The sequence below is a fragment of the Lycium barbarum genome, chromosome 7 (assembly GCF_019175385.1).
Source record: "Lycium barbarum isolate Lr01 chromosome 7, ASM1917538v2, whole genome shotgun sequence".
In the NCBI taxonomy this organism is placed as follows: domain Eukaryota; kingdom Viridiplantae; phylum Streptophyta; class Magnoliopsida; order Solanales; family Solanaceae; genus Lycium; species Lycium barbarum.
This window is the reverse complement of record NC_083343.1, coordinates 84,930,847-84,957,243: the sequence shown is the minus strand read 5'-3', so window position 1 is coordinate 84,957,243 and position 26,397 is coordinate 84,930,847.

The following is a 26,397-nucleotide window of genomic DNA, read 5'->3' as shown; positions in this document are numbered from 1 at the left end:
AATCATACACACACCTGATCACATCTGAATACAACCCACATACATGTCTACATACCTCTAAGAGTTTCAACAGTGAAATATGACGGGACAGGGCCCCGTCGTACCCCTAGACAACATATACATATATAACAAAAAGGATCTGTACCAAAATCTGGGCTCCGGAACAACGGAGCTCTCCAAGATAGCAAAAGGGAAATCTTAAGCTGGCGGATCACAAAAGCGAGTATCTGCACCTGCGGGCATGAAACGCAGCCCCCGAGGAAAGGGGGTCAGTACGGAATAGGTACTGAGCATGTAAAGCGGGAAATACAGTAAAAGGAGCATATCTGAAATAAGGAGTACAGGAAACAAGTACAATGTTCAGAATACCACAACACTTCCCTTTGAAACATAATCATGCTTGTCAACATCATATATCATATACATATATACCGTACCCGGCCCTCTAGTGAGGGACTCGGTGAATAAAATCATCATATGCCCTCCTGGCCGCTATAACATGTCATTATATCATCATATCATCATCTTATCATCATGTCATCATATTATCATACATATATACCGTACCCGGCCCTCTAGTGAGGGACTCAGTGAATAATGCAGTGAAACTGTGCACGATAACATACCCGGCTCGGGACTCGGTGAAAGATATATTGATGCATGCACGAGCAGAGTAGTGAGAAACCATATGCAATTTTAAACATTATCAAGACTCAATGGAATACTCAATACGAACTATCATTTGCAAATTCAAATAATAATCATATCAAGTACCTTCGGATGTCCCTGTGGATTTTATCAAAATTGAACTTTGAAATTATATGTACATATCAAAATAATAATAAATCAAATTCTGAGAATCAAGAACATTAGCCATCCTAGTGGCTCTAAGAATAGGAACTTCTTTGGAACCATATACATATCGTCTATTCGTTTTGTGAGGATCATGCCAAAAAAAAAAAGTGTTAACTTTACATACCTTTAGCGCTTATTCGCCACACAATATGTATACGCTGCCCAATAATATTTCAACCTATATTAAGACGTCAAGAGCTAGGGTTAAACTACGGGGAGATTCAAAACGTATTCTAACGTTAGTAATTCCTTTCTAGATAATTAGAAGACGTTTCCCTTGCTTTCAAACCAACCACATAACAACCAAGCCAACATTAATAACCACACGTTCAAGTGCTAATCCGAGACTACTCAAGATAATATTCGAGAACATTCCGGACAGCCCACACAATATTCCAAACAGCCCACATTCAAAATGTTCGAATACCATCCACATACGACTACTACTTATTCAAGTTATCTTTAATGATCCATAATATTAACGTTTTCATCGAAACAACCTACAACAGCCCAACCAACACAAACACAATGTATAATCTTAACTATCATTAATCTTCCAAGCTCAACAAGATCCACAATAACGTATCAAAACAGCCCGCTAACCAACAACATAAAGATGCCCGAAATTCTAACGAACGCCTACAATACCCCCAAGCAGCCCACATACACTTCTTATACATTATTTCATACAATCTTTTCATCTAATTTTGGTAAAATACAACAGCAGCCACACGACAATTACACCATCTATTTATATGCAATAAGCTACATTATTATCACTATAATCCTTACAACAGCCCACAAACAAATTTAACTCCAACTCTAACCATTAAATACCTTCATCCTCATCATAAAATTAACAACAACAACAATCAAAATACCAAGTAAAATCAGTTCACCACCTTCTACACAAAACAGTCCCTACACGGCCTCAATTTACAATTTCAACAAGAATCACAACATGTTCATTTCAACACAACTTCACCTTTAACTTTCTAGTTCTTTTCATTCTTTTACTATGTAATTTATGATAGCAATAACCAAAAATACTAAATAAAATCAGTTTACCATTTCACATAAAATAGCCCCTACGGCTTCAACATCAATACACATAATTTCATGGATTCAATTTGTATTCATATCAACACCCCTAATTTCATACATGCAATTCACATTTACACATTCACAACATGTCCACATTCCTACTAAAATGTGTAGAAAACAAGCAGCCCTTACCTTAACAAATTGGCTTCTTAACTTGGCTAGAATTAGATGACTTCAATTAACTCAATCTTGCTGCCCCTAAGATCAATCCCACGTTGCTATGGACCTTCTAAAGGGTTTAATTACCTTGTAATATTAATTTTTTGATCACAAAACTTGAGCTTCAATTTTGCTCAGCCATGGCCGTGAGTGACATGGCTTATGTTCTCTCTCTCTCTAGTTTATGCTGTTGAAGATGAAATGAGGATTTGGCTGGTCTTATGAGTCATATAAAATATACATATGCTCTTCCTAAGCTCTACACGTGACCAGCAGAATTCTAACCCATGTGGAGTATATTTGGTCTAATATTTAACTCAACTTAATGCCTCACTTGCACACTATTCTTGAAGACCGTATTTGGTCTTTAGTGGAAGACCATATGGTCATATTAGGTCCACTAAGTAATAGAATAATGTGACATGCTGAATAATTAAAGTATTCCATATCTATTATATGATTGTGTGGTGGAACATACGGACATACTACATTAATTTGGATCCATATATTAAAATACTAATAAATCAAAAATATATCTTAAGGAAGTTTACACATATACTAACATAACTATTGGGATGGGTAGAAAATATATTTTGTCATATGTTCCTAGTCCAAGAACACGGGTCGTTATAGCTTGGACCGTATTTCATTCAAGTAAGTTTGAACCTTGACGAACTTATTTTCTTTGATTTTCCTAACTTACGAATATTCTGTCGTATAAAACAAATACGGGATATAACATCCTTCCCCCCTTTAGAACATTCGTCCTCGAATGTTGAATTGGTCCCGTAAGGTTCTAAAAGAACTTTTGGAAAGATTTCCCTTATCGTCATAACATATTGTTTTATTTGGCAATCAATATAACTAAGTGAGGAGTTTAAGTTACCTGTAGGCATGGGGAACAAGTAAGGATACTTGTTTTTCATCTCCTCCTCAGCTTCGCAGGTCATCTCTTCCCTATTGTTGTTTCGCCATAATACTTTGACGGAAGCCACATCCTTAGTTCATAACCTCCTAATCTGCCGATCAAGTATGGCTATAGGCTGCTCCTCGTAGGATAATTCCTCTATCACTCTGATATCATCTACGGGGAATACTCTGGAAGGATCGCCTATACATTTGCGAAGCATTAACACGTGAAAGACTGGATACGCTGCTTCCAAATCAGCTGGTAGGTCTAACTCGTAGGCAACCTGGCCTACTCTACGGACAATCTGATAAGGCCCAATGTATCTCGGGCTTAGCTTCCCTTTCCTGCCAAATCTTATAACACCTTTCATGGGCGACACCTTCAGCAACACCCAGTCACCAACCTAAAACTCTAAGTGTCGACGTCGATTATGTGCATATGATTTCTATCGACTCTGGGCTGTTAGTAATCTCTCCTGAATAAGCTTCACTTTATCAACAGCCTGCTGAATCATATCTGGGCCTATCAACTTGGTCTCACCAATATCAAACCAGCCAATAGGTGATCTGCACTTCCTCCCATACAAGGCCTCATACGGTGCCATCTGAATACTCGAATGGTAGCCGTTATTATAGGCGAACTCAATAAGTGGCAAGTGATCATCCCAGCTACCCCTGAAATCAATAACACAGGCCCATAACATATCTTGTAGCGTTTGAACGGTACGCTCGGCCTGTCCGTCAGTCTGAGGGTGAAATGTCGTGCTGAGACTCACTTGTGTCCCCAATCCCTCCTGGCAAGATCTCCAGAAGTTAGCTGTGAACTGGGCTCCTCTATCAGAGATAACAGCTGTGGGAACCCCGTGAAGTCTCACTATCTCCTTAAGGTACAACCTGGCATAATCCTCAGCTGAATATGTAGTCCTGACTGGAAGAAAGTGGGCTGATTTTGTCAACCTATCAACGATGACCCACATAGAGTCATATTTTTGTGGAGTGCGAGGTAAACCTGTGACGAAGTCCATATTGATCACCTCCTATTTCCAGGTCGGAATCTCCATCTCCTGTAATAGTCCCCCAGGCTTCTGGTGCTCGATCTTAACCTGTTAACAATTCGGGCACTGAGCAACAAACCCTGCTATATCCTTCTTCATGCCATCCCACCAATACAAGCATCTGAGGTCATGATACATCTTCGTTGATCGTGGATGAACAGAATAACGGGCATAGTGTGCTTCTCCCATCACCTATTGTCATAACCCTGCAACCTCAGGTACACATAATCTACCTTTGTATGGTAGCACTCCGTCAGGTGCAACCTCAAATGGGGTCTCTTCCTTTTGAAGAGTTGCATCCCTATGATGTCCAAGAATAGGGTCCTCGTACTGGTGTCTCTTTATCTCTTCTATGATAGAGGACTCAGCAACTCCCCGAACAGAAACCCTGCCATTATCAGAATCAGCCAAACGGACTCCCAAATTAGCTAACTGGCGAATCTCACGGACTATGCCCTTCTGCTCTGGTTGTACATCTGCCAAACTACCCATAGATTTACGGCTGAGTGCATCCGCTACGACATTTGCTTTCCCTGGGTGGTATAGAATGTCAACATCATAGTCCCTCAGCAACTCTAGCCACCGCCTCTGCCGCAAATTCAGCTCCTTCTACTTAAAGATGTACTGGAGACTCTTATGATCTGTATAAATGTCAACATGCACACCATATAAATAATTTCTCTATATTTTTAAAGCATGAATCACCTCTGCTAACTCCAGATCATGGGTGGGATAATTGCTTTCGTGCTTTCTGAGCTGTCAGGAGGCATAGGCTATAACTTTGCCAGGCTGCATCAACACACAACCTAACCCAACATCAGAAGCATCACAATAATGACATAGCCACCTGGTCCCTCAGGGAGAGTTAGAACTGGGGCCGTAGTCAACTTATCTTTCAGCAACTGGAAGCTCCGCTCACAAGGATCGGTCCACTGGAACTTAGCTGCCTTCTGGGTTAGCCTTGTTAAAGGCGCTAAAATTGAGGCAAACTTCTCTACGAACCTCCTGTAATACCCTGCTAGTCCCAGAAAACTGCGTACTTCAGTAGGTGTTGTTGGTCTAGGCCAAGTCTTCACCGCCTCGATCTTCTGTGTATCTACCCGAATGCCGTCAGCTCCAATAATATGCCCCAAGAATGCTACTGCAGTTAACCAGAATTCACATTTGGAGAACTTAGCATACAATTTCTGGTGCTGAAGCACCCTAAGTACCGCCCTCAAATGATCTACATGCTCCTCTTCTGATCGTGAATAAACCAGAATATCATCAATGACTACAATCACGAACAGGTTAAAGAATGGCTTGAACACTCGGTTCATCAAATCCATAAACACTGCTGGAGCATTAGTCAACCCAAAGGACATCACTCTAAACTCGTAATGCCCGTATCGGGTTCTGAATGCAGTCTTTGGAATGTCTGCCTCCTTTACCCGCACCTGGTGATAACCTGAGCGCAAGTCTACCTTCGAGAAACACTTAGCACCCTGCAACTGGTCAAATAAATCATCGATCCTGGGGAGGGGATACCTATTCTTTATTGTTACTTTATTCAGCTGCCTATAATCAATACACATCCGCAGCGACCCATCTTTCTTCCTTACAAATAATACCGATGCTCCCCAAGGTGATGTACTGGGCCTGATGAAGCCCTTTTCTAATAAATCTCTCAGTTACTCCTTCAGTTCTGCAGGTGCCATTCTGTAAGGAGGGATAGATATGGGTTGAGTGTCTGGTAATACGTCTATAGTGAACTCTATCTCACGCTCAGGAGGAAGGCCTGGAAGTTCATCTGGGAATACATCGGGAAACTCGCTAACTACCGGCACTGACTGAAAGGTCGGCGCCTCTGCCTTCAGGTCGTGTACCCGTACCAGATGATAAATATAACCCTTTCTGACCATCTTCCTTGCCTTGAGGTATGAAATAAACTTACCCCTCGGCGATGCTGTATTTCCCATCCACTCTATAATCGGCTCTCCTGGGAACTGAAATCGGACTATCTTGCCCCTACAATCAACGTTAGCATAACAAGAAGCTAACCAATCCATACCCATAATAACATCAAACTCAGTCATATCTAGCTCTATCAAATCTGCCTTGGTGCAATGACTATATATGATCACCGAACAATATCTATATACTCGTCTTGCTATAACAGGATCTCCTACTGGTGTAGCTACCTCAAATGGTTTTATCAATTCAGGTTCTATCCCAATTCTACTAGCAACAAATGCAGAAATATACGATAATGTGGAACCTGGGTCTATCAATGCATACACGTCTCGAGAGAAAACCGATAGCATACCTATAACCACATTAGGTGACGCCTCCTGATCCGGTCTACTAGCCAAAGCATATATGCGGTTCGAAAGACCGCTGGAACTAGAAGCTCCTCCACGACCACTACCACGGCCTGCTAGTACCTGGAAACCCTGCCCCATAGGGCGCATAGCCACAGAAGAAGATGAACCAGCAACTGACACAGTAGGCTGAGCTGCACCACCTGGATTACCCCCATAGGGACACTCTCTCATAATATGGCCTTGACGGCCACAAGAAAAACAAGCACCAGTAGCGATACGGCACTCCCCGGAATGGGGTCTACCACACCGAGAACACCGAGGTAAGGGTGGCCTCGACTGACTCGAACCTTTGGCCACCTGCGAACCTGAAGCCCTGGAGCTCTGACCGGCTCCTGAATACCCTGTACTATCAAATCTCCTACCCGAGAACTACGGAGGTGCACTCCGTGCTGGCCGAGAAGGATATCTACTATGCTGCTGTTGAGGCTACCTGCCTCGAAACTCACCAGAATAACCAGCTGATCTAGCCCTCTTGGGCTGGCCCCGGTCATGATCTCTATCGGGCTGACGCCCTCTGTGCCGGTCCTCCATCCCCTGGGCATACGCCTGTACTCGAGCAATATCCATCCCTGGATGGGAGGCCATTACCATACAGCTATCAACCAAATAACAATCCAACCCCATCACATATCGATGCATCCTATCGGTCATATCAGCTACAATAATAGGCGCATATCTGGCCAACGAATCAAACTCGAGACTATAATCCCTAACGCTCCTACCATTCTGCCTCAGACGTAAGAATCTGTCAACTCTAGCTCGCCGCATCTCTGGAAGCAGAAAATGGCCAAGGAAGGCCTCCACAAACTCATCCCACACTGCTGGAGGAGCATCCGCGCCCCTTGAAAACTCCCACGACTCATACCAATTGACGACTACATCCCGCAGTCGATACGAAGCTAACTCAACAGACTCAGTCTCAGAAGCCTTAATTAACCTCAGCATACGCTGCATCTGCCGAACGAACTCCTGCGGGTCATCCTCGGGCTTTGACCCAAAAAACTCTGGAGGATTGCAGCTTAAAAAGTCATGGGCTCTCAGACTGTCATGTCTATCTATCTTATCAACCCCTAATACTTGCCTGCGAGCCTGTCCTGCCACTAATCTAGTCAACAACTGAACTGCATCCCTCATAGCTTTATCCTCCGCCCCTGGCTGAGGAGCTAGAGGCTTAGGTGCTGGGAACTTGGGAGCTGGCGGTGGAGCCGCCCCCTGACCTGGAGCTGTCATTGTTCTGGGTTCCTCTGGAGGTGACGATGTAGCAGAACTCGCGGACTGGAACCCAAACTCAGGCATAGACTGGGCATGAGCTCCGGTAACTCTCTGTGTCTGGCTAGTATTCCCTGCTATCGATTTGCCCTTCTAGGCAGCTGTCGCTTTCTTCGGAGGCATAGCTGTAAACATAGTTGTCTGTTAGAAATGGATTTTCCTGATAATATAGCTCTATCGCACGATCTAAGATAAGAAGGAAAGATGACATCCGAAATGTCCTGTAGCTTCCTGTTTATAGATGTGGTGCACAACACACAGATAAACAAGACTCTACTAGACACGGTCAGTAGACACTCCGAGGATGAACCGCTCTGATACCACTTTTGTCACGACCCAACCCCGTAGGCCGTGACTAGTACCCGAGCTGGACACCCGTAGACACGCCTGTTAGCTATATGATCAATCAACACAAACATAACATGGAACTTATGAAGGCCAAAGCATAGTCTCGGAGCTGTCACATAAAAGTATAAATATGTGCCGCAACCTGTCTCCTAAGGAGTCACAACTACAACTGATAACGCAGTACGTACGCCGACAAGGTTGTCATAACATGTGGGAACGTCCCAACTATATATATATACGCCAACCGACAAGGCTGCCACTACGCAACAATAACACAAGTAAGCCGACAAGGCTGCTATCACAACATGACAACATATGCAAGCCGGCAAGGCTGCTACAAAGATAGAACACGCGTACTGATCATACACACAGCTGATCACATCTAAATACAACCCACATACATGTCTACTGACCTCTAAGAGTTTCAACAGTGAAATATGACGAGACAGGTCCCCGTCGTACCCCTAGACAACATATACATATATAACAAAAAAGATCTGTACCAAAATCTGGGCTCCGGAATAACGGAGCTCTCCGAGATAGCAAAAGGGAAATCTTAAGCTGGCGGATCACCAAAGCGAGTATCTGCACTTGCGGGCATGAAACGCAGCCCCCGAGGAAAGGGGGTCAGTACGGAATATGTACTGAGCATGTAAAGCGGGAAATACAGTAAAAGGAGCATATCTGTAATAAGGAGTACAGGAAACAAGTAAAATGTTCAGAATACCACAACACTTGCCTTTGAAACATAATCATGCTTGTCAATATCATATATCATATACATATATACCGTACCCGGCCCTCTAGTGAGGGACTCGGTGAATAAAGTCATCATATGCCCTCCTGGCCGCCATAACATGTCATTATATCATCATATCATCATATCATCATTTCATCATCATGTCATCATATCATCATATATATATACCGTACTCGGCCCTCTAGTGAGGGACTCGGTGAACAATGCAGTGAAACTGTTCACGATAACATACCCGGCCCGGGACTCGGTGAATGATATATTAAGGCATGCACAAGCAGAGTAGTGAGAAACCATATGCAATTTTAAACATTATCAAGACTCAATGGAATACTCAAAACGAACTATCATTACCATATCAAGTACCTTCGGATGTCCCTGTGGATTTTATCAAAATGGAACTTTGAAATCATATGTACATATCAAAATAATAATAAATCAAATTCTGAGAATCAAGAACATTAGCCATCCTAGTGGCTGTAAGAATAGGAACTTCTTTGGAACCATATACATATCGTCTATTCGTTTTGTAAGGATCATGCCAAAAAAGAGAAAGAAGTGTCAACTTTACATACCTTTAGCGTTTATTCGCCACACAATATGTATACGCTGCCCAATAATATTTCAACCTATATTAAGACATCAAGAGCTACGGTTAAACTACGGGGAGATTCAAAACGTATTCTAACGTTACTAATTCCTTTCTAGATAATTAGACGACGTTTCCCTTGCTTTCAAACCAACCACATAACAACCAAGCCAACATTAATAACCACACGTTCAATTTCTAATCCGAGACTACTCAAGATAATATTCGAGAACGTTCCGGACAGCCCACACAATATTCCAAACAGCCCACATTCAAAATGTTCGAATACCATCCACATACGACTACTACTTATTCAAGTTATCTTTAATGATCCATAATCTTAACGTTTTCATCGAAACAACCTACAACAGCCCAACCAACATAAACACAATGTATAATCTTAACTATCATTAATCTTCCAAGCTCAACAAGATCAACAACAACGTATCAAAACAGCCCGCTAACCAAAAACATAAAGATGCCCGAAATTCTAACGAACAGCTACAATACACCAAGCAGCCCACACACACTTCTTATACATTATTTCATACAATCGTTTCATCTAATTTTGGTAAAATACAACAGCAGCCACACGACAATTACACCATCTATTTATATGCAATAAGCTACATTATTATCACTATAATCCTTACAACAGCCCACAAACAAATTTAACTCCAACTCTAACCATTAAATACCTTCATCCTCATCATAAAATTAACAACAACAATAATCAAAATACCAAGTAAAATCAGTTCACCACCTTCTACACAAAACAGTCCCTACACGGCCTCAATTTACAATTTCAACAAGAATCACAACATGTTCATTTCAACACAACTTCACCTTTAACTTTCTAGTTCTTTTCTTTTTACTATGTAATTTATGATAGCAACAATCAAAAATACTAAATAAAATCAGTTTACCATTTCACATAAAACAGCCCCTACGGCTTCAACATCAATACACATAATTTCATGGATTCAATTTGTATTCATATCAACACACATAATTTCATACATGCAATTCACATTTACACATTCACAACATGTCCACATTCCTACTAAAATGTGTAGAAAACAAGCAGCCCTTACCTTAACAAATTGGCTTCTTAACTTGGCTAGAATTTGATGACTTCAATTAACTCAATCTTGCTACCCCTAAGATCAATCCCACGTTGCTATGGACCTTTTAAAGGGTTGAATTACCTTGTAATATTAATTTTTTTATCACAAAAATTGAGCTTCAATTTTGCTCAGCCATGGCCGTGAGTGCCATGGCTTATGTTCTCTCTCTCTCTAGTTTATGTTGTTGAAGATGCAATGAGGATTTTGCTAGTCTTATGAGTCATATAAAATATACATATGCTCTTCCTAAGCTCTACACGTGACCAACAATATTCTGACCCATGTGGAGTATATTTGATCTAATATTTTACTCAATCCAATGCCTCACTTGCACACTATTCTTGAAGACCGTATTTGGTCTTTAGTGGAAGACCATATGGTCATATTAGGTCCACTAAGTAAAAGAATAATGTGACATGCTGAATAATTAAAGTATTCCATATCTATTATATGATTGTGTAGTGGAACATACGGACATACTACATTAATTTTGGATCCATATATTAAAATACCAATAAATCAAAAATATATCTTAAGGAAGTTTACACATATACTAACGTAAATATTGGGATGGGTAGAAAATATATTTTGTCATATGTTCCTAGTCCAAGAACACGGGTCGTTATAGCTTGGACCGTATTTCATTCATGTAATTTTGAACCTTGACGAACTTATTTTCTTTGATTTGCCTAACTTACGAATAATCTGTCGTATAAAAAAAATACGGGATATAACAAATTGAATGGTAGTTAAATGGAGTCATGAATGTTGATGTACTATGATCAGGAATACGTTGTAAATGATGTTTAGACCATGAAATGAGTATTATATATGAGAAGATGCGATAACGAGCTATAACCATAAATGTGGAGAAATTGGAGGAAAATGGTGGAATGTGGTGAATATATATAAATGATGGTTGTTGATTGTAATATTGTGGATGTTGTTGAGAACGTTGGGAGTTGATATGGACTATGGGAAAAGTAGTATAAATAAAGGAAGTTATTCCCAATTTTCTCTAGAAATAGTGACGTATTTCTTAAGTCAATTAACTAATACTAGTTCGAATTCTCTCGTAAAGGTAGCGACGTGATATCAAAGGAGATCAAGTGAACGATAGCCTAGTTAAACGACAAAGGTATGTGAGGCTAGTCCTTTCTTTCCGATGGCATGAATCCTATGGTATAAATTCCTTTCCTCTTTATGAGTTCATGTATTCTGAAAAGCTAAAAGCCTATATCTATAGATGCCTATATAAGATAAGAGATATGCTATGATGAAGATGTTATTGATTACTCACACTCACCTTATGTGCTAATTCCTTCAAGGTGAGGCAGAACGTCACTAATTGCTCCATAATGAAATCGGGGGATCTCGACCTTACGTCAACCCGATAAAGTATAGTTGATCTTGAGCTTTACGCATGTACTATATTAATATGAGCATGTCATGATAATATTACACCGCGCGTAGTTGGCCGTGCAGTCACCGCTAAGGCAGGCAGCTATACGGATACACCATGACCAATTGGCATGGGCAGACACTACTAGTGGGCGGCATGAGATGGTACCCCGGATGCGGGAGGCCTGGACGCGGGCTAATGTTATTGATTATTACACCGATCCGACATGGACGGGCAGCTTATACATTATGCATATATGATTTGATGATGAGTATGAGTAAGACAGCATGCATTACTTTCCTTATGTATATCAGTCAGATCCAGAAGCTTCATATTGATATTCTCTTTATATCATTGTCTTGTTTCATTGTTTATGCCTCTCATACTCTGTACAATATTCGTACTGACATCCGTTTTCTTTGGACGTTGTGTTCATGCCCACAGGTAGACAGGGAGGTGAGCTTGATCCAGATCCATAGTAGCTGTCAGCTGATTGAGAGGACTCCATTGTTCAGAGGTGCTTGTGATTCCCCTTTTGGTATATATGCATATTTTGGGCACGACGGAGTCTTGTTCCGTCTATATGTATTCAGTCTATCAGTAGAGGCTCGTAGATACACAGTGTGGGTTAGATGGTCTCACAAGATGTTATTATATATATATATATATATATATATATATATTATTTTGATGGCCGAGATGCGAGGGTATATAAAGCAATATTATTTCTATCTAAAATATGTTTTTCCTATAATTCGTGTATGAAGTTGATAAAAGGGCCTTAAGTGAGCAAGATGAGTGGTAGAGTGAGTGGTGCTCGGTGGCTAGCCCCGGGTACCCGTCGCAGCCCCTAGCTAGGTCGTGACAACCAGCTTGGCAGCGAGGTAGGTTACGGCTTACCTTTCGGTTAGACTTCACTTAGCCAAGCTGTAACGACCTGTTAGGTTGTTTTAGTTTTTTTTTCTTTTATTACCTATTTTCCCTTGTGGACCCGCCCCTTTGGTTGTTTTGGTTTGTTCTGTAATGGGTGTGGTTTGCATAATTCCTGAGATGGTTGAACTATCTTAAGTTGAAAATTTGCTAAGTTGAAGAATCGTCAAGTGTTAGGCTGACTTTAGGCATCATCGGGGGTATTTACATCATTTTGAAAATTTCGTCAATTCTATCAGCTCCGGAACGTCGAATAAGGTTGGGTTTGTGTTTGGTTCGGTTCCCGAGGGACTCAAGGGCATTTTGGTAATTTGGTTGGAAAGTTGGTTTTTGGCTGTTCGGGTTTGACTTGGTCAACGAGACCTCTTTTGGAAATTCTGAGTGCGTGAGTGAGTTTGTAGCGCATTTTAGCAGATGTCTGCATATTTGGTTTGTATTGAGGAGGTTCCGGGAGAGTCTCGGGATTTCAGGGTGTGAGAGTCAAAAATAAGATTTTGCTGGATCTGGTGTATTTGCTTTGGCCAAGGGGGTTTATCCCCTGCAGAATCTCCCAAGCGAGAGGAGGCCCGCAAGAGCGAGCTTCCAGTGACTTGGCCAGTTTTCGCCCCAGAACGACTTTTCCGCAGGAGCGACACCGTTTTTGCTAGTAGGGTTTCTCCGCCGCGAAGCCTGAGATATATCTCGAGGTTCCGCCTTAGCGAGGTTTCTTCCGTCGAAGTGGGTGCGCAGGTGCTAGAGTGAGTGCGCAAGAGCAAGAAATCACTAAACAGAACAAGCCTTTAGTATCTTTCATCCTTAGACATTTCATTCTAAACCCTTAAGTCTTGAAAGAGAATTTGGAGGAGATTGAAGAGATTTCAAGGAGAAAACCATTAGGTAAGTATTCTAACTTGGTAGTTTGATTATTCCCATGATTTAAGTTCACAACCCATTCTTAGAATGCTTGAATTAAAGGGGAAATGGAAGGGTTTTGGAACCAAACCTAAGAATTGGGGGTTTTGGTAATTGAGCATGAATTAGTGATTATTAATGGATGATTTTTGGTATATAAGTTATATTGAGTATGACGAACACGATTCGAGGTTCAATTTACAGTTTTCCCCTTTTGGGTTCAGAATCCTAATTTTAGGGTTTAATTTGGGGATTCGAATTTATGTAGCAATATGGGTATTGATAGACTCGTATTCTAACGTACAATCCCTATTTGACTAGACATTGATCATTTAGAGATTATTCAGATCGATAAGAGGGTGTTGGGATTCGAGATTCGTCATTTCAGGCAAGTTGAGACCTTGCACTCTTTCTCGAATGTGTGGTTGCTAAAATAAACCTAATAAGAGGGACAGGGTTTAATTAAGGGGGTTCTGATACTTGTGAGGTGGGGAGCACCTGTATCGGATACCGGTCTTCACGATAAGGGTATATGCATACTTTCAAATTTATAGTTGGTCTGAATGTCATGCTTTGGGCACTAGCTGATAGATTATTACTATCCTTTGGATCTTTGATTGGAGTCTGATGCCCGTTGTAGCACCCCTTTTGGGCGGATGCCACTTACGAAACAAAAATAAATTTCATACTTACAACGTTCAAAAGAAATGTATTTAATAAGATACTCACAATAATTTAGTAGCGGAAATAGGCCCATGTGAACAAGTTTCAAAATACAAAATCATGACCCAAATTTCATTCTACAGTGCATATTTTAGTGTATCACATGGATCACATACAAGTCCCCAAAAGTATACAAAATGAACATGTGCATGCAAATGTGATCTTCATCTAAGCTTCCAAAGAGTTTACTTCAAATGTCCATCCTTAAATCTCCCTCGGAACATCACCTACGATAGTAACAAACTATCGCTAAGCATAAAGCTTAGCGGCACATAAACTTAACTAGCACTTCATATCAAAAAGTATTCTATGTAAGGGGTACAAAAATAAATTCTAGAAATAAGCATATCAAAATCACGATCAAGTACATAAATGAAGGTACAATTGTTTCAAGAGAATCAAATATCAAATAATAAAATAGTTCAATATATCAATATTCAAAATCTCAAATGTCAAGCAGCTTTCCAAAGCTAATTCAAAAAGGTTCACCAATTAGTTAATTAAATAGTGAGCTATGTATCAAATATGAGTGCAAGAAGTAAATTCAAGACATAAGATTATCCGGTTTATCATCAAGTACTTAATCAATGTACGATATTTCAAGAGAACCACCAAGCCATAAGATAGTTCAAGATACTAATATTTCAAATACCAAGTTTCAAGAAAGCTTTCGAAGCTAATTCATGAAACGTCATTCAATTAGTTAATTTAATAGTGAGATACGTATCAAAAATGAGTCCAAGAACTAAATTCAAGGAACAGACTTATCAAAGTAAGTTGTATACTATATTCAAGAGAATCAAATATCAACCCAAGAAGTAGTTCCAAATAACAATATTCATATCTCTAGTGTCAAGAAAGGTTCCTAAGATAATCCGAGAAAGTCTTTCAGTTAGTTAATTTCGCCCAACACACACGTCATGCCATCACATCAAGTATAATCAAATAACAAGAAGGACCGAAGCCCAAATCAAGAAGGGTCGTCACCCAATAATTAAGAGAATCATGAGCCATGTTGAAAGTGGCTTTCCACTCATACTCAAAAATGGACAAAAGTCCATCATCAAGACGCAATGTAAATCCAAAGTCAAGATGGGCAAGATCTGAAATCAAGAAGGGTCATCACACAATAATCAAGAGAATCAAGAGCCATGTTGAAAGTGGCTATCCAGTCATGCTCAAAAATGGACAAAAGTCCATCGTCAAGATGAAATGTAAATCAAAAGTCAAGATGGTAAAGATTTGAACAATACCATGAGGTATGTCATTATAAGTAGCAAGGTCACTATCATAAGAAGGACAATGTCCCGACAAGAATGCAAAAATGCTCAAGTAATCCGTATGTGTGGGCGAATTAAGTCGTCTTACAAAAATACTAAACATAACACCAATGTGATTTTAACATACTCATAACTCAATTAAAAAATTATACCCTCAATGATAATGTTGTCATATTGAAGTGTCTCAAGATATTCTTTCTCAACCAACAAAGCAAGTAAACTATTAAAGTAGCAACAAAATCCATATGACAACAATTTAAAGTAGATACTATTTCACCAAAATTCAAGCTTCTCACAATATTCTAACCCATGTGGAGTATATTTGGTCTAATATTTAACTCAATTCAATGCCTCACTTGCACACTATTCTTGAAGACCGTATTTGGTCTTTAGTGGAAGACCATATGGTCATATTAGGTCCACTAAGTAATAGAATAATGTGACATGCTGAATAATTAAAGTATTCCATATCTATTATATGATTGTGTAGTGGAACATACGGACATACTACATTAATTTTGGATCCATATATTAAAATACCAATAAATCAAAAATATATCTTAAGGAAGTTTACACATATACTAACGTAAATATTGGGATGGGTAGAAAATATATTTTGTCATATGTTCCTAGTCCAAGAACACGGGTCGTTATAGCTTGGACCGTATTTCATTCATGTAATTTTGAACCTTGACGAACTTATTTTCTTTGATTTGCCTAACTTACGAATAATCTGTCGTATAAAAAAAATACGGGATATAACAAATTGAATGGTAGTTAAATGGAGTCATGAATGTTGATGTACTATGATCAGGAATACGTTGTAAATGATGTTTAGACCATGAAATGAGTATTATATATGAGAAGATGCGATAACGAGCTATAACCATAAATGTGGAGAAATTGGAGGAAAATGGTGGAATGTGGTGAATATATATAAATGATGGTTGTTGATTGTAATATTGTGGATGTTGTTGAGAATGTTGGGAGTTGATATGGACTATGGGAAAAGTAGTATAAATAAAGGAAGTTCTTCCCAATTTTCTCTAGAAATAGTGACGTTTTTCTTAAGTCTATTAACTAATACTAGTTCGAATTCTCTCGTAAAGGTAGCGACGTGATATCAAAGGAGATCAAGTGAACGATAGCCTAGCTAAACGACAAAGGTATGTGAGGCTAGTCCTTTCTTTCCGATGACATGAATCCTATGGTATAAATTCCTTTCCTCTTTATGAGTTCATGTATTCTGAAAAGCTAAAAGCCTATATCTATAGATGCCTATATAAGATAAGAGATATGCTGTAATGAAGATGTTATTGATTACTCACACTCACCTTATGTGCTAATTCCTTCAAGGTGAGGCAGAAAACGTCACTAATTGTTCCATAATGAAATCGGGGGATCTCGACCTTACGTCAACCCGATAAAGTATAGTTGATCTTGAGCTTTACGCATGTACTATAATAATATGAGCATGTCATGATAATATTACACCGCGCCTAGTTGGCCGGGCAGTCACCGCTAAGGCGGGCAGCTATACGGATACACCATGACCAATTGGCATGGGCAGACACCACTAGTGGGCGGCATGAGATGGTACCCCGGATGCGGGAGGCCTGGACGCGGGCAAATGTTATTGATTATTACACCGATCCGACATGGACGGGCAGCTTATACATTATGCATATATGATTTGATGATGAGTATGAGTAAGACAGCATGCATTACTTTCCTTATGTATATCAGTCAGATCCAGAAGCTTCATATTGATATTCTCTTTATATCATTGTCTTATGTCATTGTTTATGGCTCTCATACTCAGTACAATATTCGTACTGACGTCCGTTTTCTTTGGACGCGGTGTTCATGCCCACAGGTAGACATGGGGGTGAGCTTGATCCAGATCCATAGTAACTGTCAGCTGATTGAGAGCACTCCATTGTTCAGAGGTGCTTGTGATTCCCCTTTTGGTATATATGCATATTTTGGGCACGACGGAGTCTTATTCCGTCTATATGTATTCAGTCTATCAGTAGAGGCTCGTAGATACACAGTGTGGGTTAGATGGTCTCACAAGATGTTATTATATATATATATATTATTTTGATGGCCGAGAGGCGAGTGTATATAAAGCATTATTATTTCTATCTAAAATATGTTTTTCCTATAATTCGTGTATGAAGTTGATAAAAGGGCCTTAAGTGAGCAAGATGAGTGGTAGAGTGAGTGGTGCTCGGTGGCTTGCCCCGGGTACCCGTCGCGGCCCCTAGCTAGGTCGTGACAACCAGCTTGGCAGCGAGGTAGGTTACGGCTTACCTTTCGGTTAGACTTCACTTAGCCAAGCTGTAACGACCTGTTAGGTTGTTTTAGTTTTTTTTACTTTTATTAACTATTTTCCCTTGTGGACCCACCCCTTTGGTTGTTTTGGTTTGTTCTGTAATGGGTGTGGTTTGCATAATTCCCGAGATGGTTGAACTATCTTAAGTTGGAAATTTACTAAGTTGAAGAATCGTCAAGTGTTAGGCTGTCTTTAGGCATCATCGGGGGTATTTACATCATTTTGAAAATTTCGTCAATTCTATCAGCTCCGGAACGTCGAATAAGGCTGGGTATGTGTTTGGTTCGGTTCCCGAGGGACTCAAGGGCATTTTGGTAATTTGGTTGGAAAGTTGGTTTTTGGCTGTTCGGGTTTGACTTGGTCAACGAGACCTCTTTTGGAAATTCTGAATGCGTGAGTGAGTTTGTAGCGCATTTTAGCAGATGTCTGCATATTTGGTTTGTATCGAGGAGGTTCCGGGAGAGTCTCGAGATTTCAGGGTGTGAGAGTCAAAAATAAGATTTTGCTGGATCTGGTGTATTTGCTTTGGCCAAGGGGGTTTATCCCCTGCAGAATCGCCCAAGCGAGAGGAGGCCCGCAGGAGCGAGCTTCCGGTGACTTGGCCAGTTTTCGCCCCTAGAACGACTTTTCCGCAGGAGCGACACCGTTTTTGCTAGTAGGGTTTCTCTGCCGCGAAGCCTGAGATATATCTCGAGGTTCCGCCTTAGCGAGGTTTCTTCCATCGAAGTGTGTGCGCAGGTGCTAGACTGAGTGCGCAAGAGCAAGAAATCACTGAACAGAACAAGCCTTTAGTATGTTTCATCCTTAGACATTTCATTCTAAACCCTTAAGTCTTGAAAGAGAATTTGGAGGATATTTAAGAGATTTCAAGGAGAAAACCATTAGGTAAGTATTCTAACTTGGTAGTTTGATTATTCCCATGATTTAAGTTCACAACCCATTCTTAGAATGCTTGAATTAAAGGGGAAATGGAAGGGTTTTGGAACCAAACCTAAGAATTGGGGGGTTTGGTAATTGAGCATGAATTAGTGATTATTAATGGATGATTTTTGGTATATAAGTTATATTGAGTATGACGAACACGATTCGAGGTTCAATTTACAGTTTTCCCCTTTTGGATTCAGAATCCTAATTTTAGGGTTTAATTTGGGATTCGGATTTATGTTGCAATATGGGTATTGATAGACTCGTATTCTAACGTATAATCCCTATTTGACTAGACATTGATCATTTGGAGATTATTCAGATCGATAAGAGGGTGTTGTGATTCGAGATTCGTCATTTCAGGCAAGTTGAGACCTTGCACTCTTTCTCGAATGTGTGGTTGCTAAAATAAACCTAATAAGAGGGACAGGGTTTAATTAAGAGGGTTCTGATACTTGTGAGGTGGGGAGCACTTGTATCGGATACCGGTCTTCATGATAAGGGTATATGCATACTTTCAATTTTATAGTTGGTCTGAATGTTATACTTTGGGCACTAGCTGATAGATTATTACTATCCTTTGGATCTGTGATTGGAGTCTGATGCCCGTTGTAGCTCCCCTTTTGGGCGGATGCCACTTACGAAACAAAAAAAAAATTCATACTTACAACGTTCAAAAGAAATGTATTTAATAAGATACTCACAATAATTTAGTAGCGGAAATAGGCCCATGTGAACAAGTTTCAAAATACAACATCATGACCCAAATTTCATTCTACAGTGCATATTTTAGTGTATCACATGGATCATATACAAGTCCCAAAAAGTATACAAAATGAACATGCGCATGCAAATGTGATCTTCATCTAAGCTTCCAAAGAGTTTACTTCAAATGGCCATCCTTAAATCTCCCTCGGAACATCACCTACGATAGTAACAAACTATCGCTAAGCATAAAGCTTAGCGGCACATAAACTTAACTAGCACTTCATATCAAAAAGTATTCTATGTAAGGGGTACAAAAATAAATTCTAGAAATAAGCATATCAAAATCACGATCAAGTACATAAATGAAGGTACAATTGTTTCAAGAGAATCAAATATCAAATAATAAAATAGTTCAATATATCAATATTCAAAATCTCAAATGTCAAGAAGCTTTCCAAAGCTAATTCAAAGAGGTTCACCAATTAGTTAATTAAATAGTGAGCTATGTATCAAATATGAGTGCAAGAAGTAAATTCAAGACATAAGATTATCCGGTTTATCATGAAGTACTTAATCAATGTACGATATTTCAAGAGAACCACCAAGCCATAAGATAGTTCAAGATACTAATATTTCAAATACCAAGTTTCAAGAAAGCTTTCGAAGCTAATTCATGAAACGTCATTCAATTAGTTAATTTAATAGTGAGATACGTATCAAAAATGAGTCCAAGAACTAAATTCAAGGAACAGACTTATCAAAGTAAGTTGTATACTATATTCAAGAGAATCAAATATCAACCCAAGAAGTAGTTCCAAATAACAATATTCATGTCTCTAGTGTCAAGAAAGCTTCCTAAGATAATCCGAGAAAGTCTTTCAGTTAGTTAATTTCGCGCAACACACACGTCATGCCATCACATCAAGTATAATCAAATAACAAGAAGGACCGAAGCCCAAATCAAGAAGGGTCGTCACCCAATAATCAAGAGAATCATGAGCCATGTTGAAAGTGGATTTCCACTCGTACTCAAAAATGGACAAAAGTCCATCATCAAGACGCAATGTAAATCCAAAGTCAAGATGGGCAAGATCCGAAATCAAGAAGGGTCATCTCACAATAATCACGATAATCAAGAGCCATGTTGAAAGTGGCTATCCACTCATACTCGAAAATGGACAAAAGTCCATCGTCAAGATGAAATGTAAATCAAAAGTCAAGATGGTAAAGATTTGAACAATACCGTGATGTATGTCATTATAAGTAGCAAGGTCACTATCATAAGAAGGACAATGTCCCGACAAGAATGCAAAAATGCTCAAGTAATCCGTATGTGTGGGCGAATTAAGTCATCTTACAAAAATACTTCACATAACACCAATGTGATTTTAACATACTCATAACTCAATTAAAAAATTATACCCTCAATGATAATGTTGTCATATTGAAGTGTCTCAAGATATTCTTTCTCAACCAACAAAGCAAGTAAACTATTAAAGTAGCAACAAAATCCATATGACAACAATTTAAAGTAGATACTATTTCACCAAAATTCAAGCTTCTCACAATATCTCAAACAAAATAAATTGAAAGAAAAGTGCAAGTTTAGGTGCAAATCTTGGAGCTTTAGTGCTTCTAAAGCTCAAACAAACATCAAGAAGTTATAAATCCCCAAAGCAACAATCAAGTAAATATATTGACTTCCTTAGCCAATTTCTCTTAGCTTGTACAAGAGTATATATATACCTTAAATACACAATAAAATATCTATTTACGTTCAATGGTTTCAGCACGTCGAAACTAAACATGATACCAGTGAAAATCACCCTAAACTATTAAAACAGAAATTCTTGACAGTACTACTGTCTTGTATTGTGGCTCAATTTCAAAGGGGTAAACGGCAAAAATAGATTTCGTAGTCTTAATGAAAATTGTAGGTAAATGTCTTGGGGTCCTAGAGAAATTTAAATCACCCAATATCAATTTCGTACAAAATTATATGCCCAAAATACTAACAGTAGTACATGGAGGGTTTGTAAAACAGAATCTGGGCAGCACCTGCCCTGTACTTCATCACCCCTTTTCGAGTAAATACAAGCAAAACTAGGTTTTGGAGGCTGAACAAAAGTTGTAGATCTATGAAATAGTTTTCCAGATCATCTTGGCTCACTGAAAATGATATTTTATACAAGGATATATGCTGCCAATACTAACAACTATCCAGTTCAAAAATGGTTTTGGGAAACTTACCTCAAAAGTGTGGAGTAGCTTGTGGCTCAACCAAAACAAGACTTGTTGGTGATTTAGTGGGAGAATTTGATGAGAGGAGAGGAGTTTCGGGGTCTCCTTTGAGAAGGTGGAGAGATATGAGCCCCAAAAGGTATTATATATTCCTTGGATAAGGATGGAAGAAAAGGTGGCTGCCCAAAATATTGAATATTTATTCCATTTCTTAATTTACTAAGATAATAATAATAGGAGTATTTTACATAACTACACCATAACACTTCAAACAAGTTCCAAATATCATCAAATTCACGTTCAGCAAGCACAAAGTAAAATATACCTTTACTATCAAGATATGGTCAATCGAAAATTCAAGTGTTAGTTTAGAAATTTCGGGGTGTTACACCCGTACTTTCTGTCTTTCTTCATTATTGCGTGTCTTATATGTTTGTGTGCATATCACTCATATATCCTCATTGAAATGAAAAGGAAGTGAAAAGGTGAAGCCTTTATGATATTGAGAACTTAAGGATGGATTTCATGCTTATATACTTGTTCATGACTTGATGTATGCCATATTTATACTTAATAAGTATTTCATGCATACTATTGGAGGATATGATTATGAGTCCGAAGGGATCTAGTTCCAGACGAGTGATGATGCTTTAGCACATTCCGTTGACAAATGTGTCCAGTCAGCTAAGTGATAGGTTATTGAGACATGATATATGGAAACCATGATCCGAGGACTTTTCGGAGCAGTGGTATATGGCACTCATAAGCCCCCCATGGGTCGCGATTCGTTGGCATTCGAACATGTGCATATTGAGAAGTGGAATAAAGGCCTTGCATTGCATTTACATCATATTCATTCATTCTTTATGTCGTTGTTGTGAATATTTATACCTGGCTTGCCTTATCTTGATTCATATCTGCTACGTGAGTTTAACTGTTAAAATATGATTATCTTGTATCTTGGACTAATGGCAAACTAGTGTGGTTGTGGTATCGTAAACTAACCCTCGTCTCCGTTCTGGACTGGGTCCGTTAACGATGCTGCTGAGTACCCATTGATTATTGTACTCACGCTACACTTGCTGCACCTTTTTGTGTGCAGATTCGGTCCCCAGCACGAGCAAAGCTCGTGACTACCAGGTTGCCCGCTAGAGCCTTTGTTGAGAGATCGGGGTGAGCACCATGGTTCTGGACAACTCGGGACTCTCCTCCATCATTTATATTCTGTCTTTTCTCATTCCAGACAATTCTATTTATGTATTTCAAACTATTTATACTCCTTGTATGAGAGTCATCAGATTTTGGGGATAAGTATAATAAGTTCTAAGTATGTTATTTAGGATTGTTTAAGACTTGAAAATTGACTTGTATAATTTATTTCCGCTTTTAGTTTTTCGCTTAATAATGGTATGTTAATGGCTTGTGTTGGCTTAGTAAAATGGGGGGAGGGGGGGGGGGTCTAGTGCCATCACGATTTTGGAATTTGGGTTGTGACAGAAGCATTTGTAGAAGTTAGTTATTGACGGAGAAAGCATGTTAATCCTTCAGGTATAAAGTTGGGATGGATATTTTTAGGTTCGTCTTGCACTTAGGTAGTCATTTAGTATTAAAGAAGGAAGAACTGTATTCGGTATTGAAATTGTGATATGTGCTCATGTAGAGACGCGAATGAGATTTGATAATGATTTACACTTGAGATTGATATCATGCATATCATTCATACACATTCTACATGATTCATTGATATGAACTATGATTTGATATTAATAATGATAAAAGGGAAAGTGAAACATCTGAGGCTTCTTATTATGGTGTTAGCTACATACCTATTTCATAGGGCATCTCCTGCATATATTATTTGGTGTTACCTATGTGGTCTGAAGGGAAATTGTTCCGGACGTGGCATTGTACAAATTTGGGAATAAGTTTGTATTGGTAGTTGATTTACGTATGTTGTTATGTTTATTCACCCACGTGATTTTTGTTGAATTTGACATTCATGCATGCATTTCATCCTGCATTTCTCATGATACTATGATGTGGTTCCAATGGAGAAAGTGAAGGATGAAAGTCATCTCTAGGCTGTGTGCGGGGGTGACTATGGATAGATTTGATATAGTAACCATCTCTGGTTTGTGTGCGGAATGGATAATGATGTGGAAGCTAGCTCTAGGCTGTGCGAGAAGTGGCTGGTGTTGTGGAAGTCATCTCTGGGCTGTGTGGTGGATTGACTAGTACATGGACTTAGTGGGTCCTCCATGGGTCATGACTATAGAGACGTGAAGGTTTCCATCTGTAGCATATGTGTACGGTATGAGACAGTTAGCCAGTGCATTGCATTGCATCGCACATGCATTCATATTGCATCCACTCATATATCAGATTCTGGTTGTTCCACTTATTGTATTGCATGGTGCGTTTCAGTATTGATTCCTTGATTGATGATTCATTTGAGATGTTGCTTGCTTGGTAATCACTTACCTAGACACTTGATGGATTGGAGGACTAGAGGTTTTCGCCTAGGCTACGACTATAGATTATTGAGATCTAGTATGGTTCACATTACTGCAAGTCTTACGTGGATGTGCTTAGTGACTACATTTGACTGCTTATATGCCTATCTTTAAGTTTCTTTATTGTATATAAGTTATCTAATTGTTGTCAACCTATGATGCCTACCAGTACTAGTTGTTTGTATTGATTATACCTTGCTACATTCTTTTCTGAGTGCGGAGTTTGTTATAGATTCCACCTCAGGCCATTGTGGGTGAGTTCCCGAGGCTGTCAGTTGGAGTTTCCAGGGTGAGCCATGTTCCGATCCGCTGTGCAAAGATTCTTCTATCCCTCTGTTCTTATGTCAATTCTGAGACAAATGTTTTATTTTCAGACATGTATTTTCTCGACAGATGCACTTAGTTGCTCTTGTACTATTCAGACCAGATTCCTTGGGTGGTTGTTGTATTTCCGCATGATTATCTATGTATCATTTAAGACTACTTACCTTCTTATTTACTTTCTTATGTTGTGTTGGACGTTAAGAAAGGCACGAGTTCACCTACCAGGTGAGATAGGGTAGGTGCCCGCACGATCTGTCATTAGGGTCGTGATAGCGTCTTACCATTCAATATATGGTTTCAGTGATTGGTACAATTTCAACTTTTGCTAAACCAAAATATTATTAGGTCATGTCGTACTATAATTATTTGTACTAATAATAATCTATGTGTGATTCCCCATGTATAACTTTTAATTTTGATCAGAATACTTTTAAGAAAACTTTGGAATTTTTTCTTTGAAGGAAGCCCAATATCCAAGATTATAAGCCTCATTTATTTTAAATTACCTTTCGAGTTTGAAAAACTCTTGGAAATTTACACCAATTCGGCCTATAGATATTGTGCGCAACAGTTAACATATATATATATATATATATATATATATATATATATATATATATATATATATATATATATAGTTGAATTCAAAGACAATGATGGGACCTAGAAAGTAACGGGATTTTCTATGAAGATGAGCTAAAGATTATACTTTCCTAGGATTATGGTTCAAAAAATTAAATTTGGTGATGTAAAATGATATTTTATAAATTTTATTGATCATGTGCTTGTGCCGAAAAAATAGTAAAAATTAAAAAGTCGGAGAATTAAAGCATATTAAATCTGGTTGTGATTTTATTTAACTAGTTTCCCCTCACATGGGTCACACACATATGCTGAGTTATATGGTACACTATTTTATAAAATAATATCAATACTATTAAATCAAGGTTTCAAGTTTATAAAAATTATACATGAAAGAATAACATACATGTTTATGCGATATTACCAATATTGTGATTTGTTTGATAATATATTTGTCATGGTTGAACTTATGTTTGAAGAGTTATTACACTGCAAGTTGTTGTCGGCGACACTTTCATACATCTTGATCCGACATTTTTGATTAATGTACAACATAAGAATGTTCTTTTCAGTTCTCAAAGGTTCATCTATAAAGAATAATCTTATTGTCCAGAGTTGACACTGTGCAATATGGTCTTGAAACCTTGTACTTGTTCATGAATTAATTTTGATTGTGCATGAAAATAGTCCACATACACCTTCACATACATATCATCAAATATTTCTCTGCATTTAAAGGAATATTTTGACATGCCTTTTGATTTATTTTTGGGTATTCTTCAACACTTTTGTCCGCACTCTCTCAAAGTAATTAATGCTTTTCAGGGTGCATTGGAGTTGAGCATCACAACGAGTTATCATGTATCCTTCTAAATTCATCTAACATATCCTATGTCACGACCCAACCGAAGGTCCATGACGGGCACCCGAAGCTAACCTACCGAGCACCACAAAACATACATACATCTCATATCCATACCTGAGTGGGCCATAATGCTAATTCATA